The sequence below is a fragment of the Penaeus vannamei genome, chromosome 19 (assembly GCF_042767895.1).
Source record: "Penaeus vannamei isolate JL-2024 chromosome 19, ASM4276789v1, whole genome shotgun sequence".
Lineage (NCBI taxonomy): Eukaryota > Metazoa > Arthropoda > Malacostraca > Decapoda > Penaeidae > Penaeus > Penaeus vannamei.
Genome location: NC_091567.1, coordinates 35,173,874 through 35,176,373, shown reverse-complemented (window position 1 = coordinate 35,176,373; position 2,500 = coordinate 35,173,874). Strand labels below are relative to the sequence as shown.

Sequence of the window (2,500 nt, the reverse complement as noted above, 5' to 3'; positions counted from 1 at the left end):
TCTTGTTATCTTTCCATATTTCTTTCTTTCCTTGCTTCTTTATTTATTTATTTTTATCTTTCCTTCTTTCTTTCTTTCTTTTTATCTTTCCTTCTTTCTTTCTTTCTTTTTATCTCTCCTTATATCTTCCTTTCCTTCTTTCTTTCTTTCTTTTTATCTCTTCTCATTTCTTTCTTTCCTTTCTTCTTCCTTTCTTTCTTTTGACCTCTCCTTCCTTTTTTTCTTTTTTTCTTTTGATTTTTCCTTCCTTTTTTTCTTTCTTTCTTTTTTCTTTCTTTCCTTCCATCTTCCTTTCCTTCTTTCCTTCTTTTCTCTCCTTCTTTCTTCCATCTTTTATTTATTTTGTTTGTATACATGTTCTCTGACTGTGTTTAGATCCTTTGTCACATAAGCGGTCTTTGTTTGTGTCTGTTTTATTTATTCATTTATTTATTTTTGTCTGTATTACAGTAGGTGTATATGTGTGTGTATGGTGTATGTGTACGTGGATTTTTAATATAGATTCGTCTTTGATCTATAAGTCCTTTGTCTGTGGTTCTTGTCTGCCGACGATCTTTTGTCTGGATGTGTCTTTTGTCTACATACATGCTTCTTGTGTGTGTACGTATCTTTTGTCTGTAAACTCATATCTTGTCTATCTATGTCTTTTGATTTGTTAACTTATCAGTGTACTTGTCCTTTATCTGTATGTGCCATTTTTCTGCACTCATATATCTTACCTGTTTACGTGTGTTTTCTGCTTAAATTCATCTTTTCTTTATAAACTCATCCATTGTCTGTAAATTCATCATTAGTCTATAAACTCACCCTTTCTCTGTAAAGTCATCTTCTCTCTGTAAACTCATCTTTTCTCTCTATAAATTCTTCTTTGTAAACTCATCCTCTCTCTGTAAACTCATCTCTTCTCTGTAAACTCATTTTTTCTCTTTAAACTCATCCTCTCTTTGTAAAACTCATCCTCTCTCCGTAAACTCATCTTTTCTCTGTGACTAACCCTCCCTCTATAAAATTTTATCTCTGTAAGACTCATCTTCTCTCTATAAACTCATCTTTTCTCTGTGAACCCATCCTCTCTCTGTAAACTCATTTTATCTCTGTAAGACTCACCCTCTCTATATAGACATATTTTCTCTGTAAGACTCACCCTCTCTCTGTAAACTCCTTTTATCTCTAAGACTCTTCCTCTCTATATAAACTCATCTTTTCTCTGTAAGACTCACCCTCTCTATATAAACATATTTTCTCTCTAAGACTCACCCTCTCTATATAAACATATTTTCTCTGTAAGACTCACCTTCTCTCTATAAACTCATATTTTCTCTGTAAGACTCTCCCTCTCTCTATAAACATATTTTCTCTCTAAGACTCTCCCTCTCTATATAAACATATTTTCTCTCTAAGACTCTCCCTCTCTCTATAAACATATTTTCTCTCTAAGACTCACCCTCTCTCTATAAACATATTTTCTCTGTAAGACTCACCCTCTCTCTATAAACATATTTTCTCTGTAAGACTCTCCCTCTCTCTATAAACTCATATTTTCTCTGTAAGACTCACCCTCTCTTTATAAACATATTTTCTCTCTAAGACTCTCCCTCTCTATATAAACCCCATCTTTTCTCGGTAAACTCCACCCATTGTCCGCAAACTCATTTTTCCTCTGTGTCTGTGTCCCCCGTCGGTGCACCTGTCCTTTGTCTGTGTTTGTGCCGCCAACATCTCTCCAAACCCCGGTGATGTTTTTGATGGCTCCCGCAGAAGGGCTGTATCATGTCGGCGTGTCTCGGTTTGAATATTAAGTCTCGTTGCGGGAGAAATTCGGAAATTTATTCGGCTCGACGTTGAGGGAGGCAAAAAGGGGGAAGAGGAAAAGGAAAGGAGGCCGGTAGATGAGAGAGGGAGGAAGAGGGAGGTGGATGGAGAGGGAAGGAGAAAAATGGGTGGAGGAGAGAGAGGGAGAGAGAGAGAGAGAGAGAGAGAGAAATGGAAAGAGACAGATGTTGAATTACTGAAAAAAATCAGTAAAACAGAAAATCGTATAATAACAGAGGAAAAAATAACATAACAAAGTATCCGAAAGGGGAAAAGTGAAGAGGCAAAGAGGGTAAAAATGATAAACGGTAAAAATACAAATAATTCTAAACGAGGAAGATTTAAAAGAATAAAATAAAATGAGTGAAGAGGTATAAAGATGGATAAAAAAAATCACAACAACGATGATTAAGAAAATTCATAAATGTAGATTTTATTAAGGCTATTATATTCTTCACCAATAAATTTATTGTAATGAATAAAACGCGTTCTGAATTACATTGGATTTGCATACTGTATTTTCAAATCTGAAATGGTGCCAGTGAAAAGGCTGTCGCCACATGTGTGCTTATGTACGCGCGTGTGTGTGTGTGTGTGTGTGAAAGAGAGAGAGAGAGAGAGAGAGAGAGAGAGAGAGAGAGAGAGAGAGAGAGAGAGAGAGAGAGAGAGAGAGAGAGAGAGAGAGAGA

The 2,500-nt window shown here is 35.8% G+C and overlaps 1 protein-coding gene across 1 annotated transcript in view; it reads left to right on the top strand.

The window, feature by feature from the left end:
• The window catches only part of LOC113805696 (zwei Ig domain protein zig-8), a 62,875-nt gene that overhangs the window by 36,828 nt on the left and 23,547 nt on the right, over positions 1–2,500 (top strand). The gene's annotated exons all lie outside the window — the stretch shown is intronic.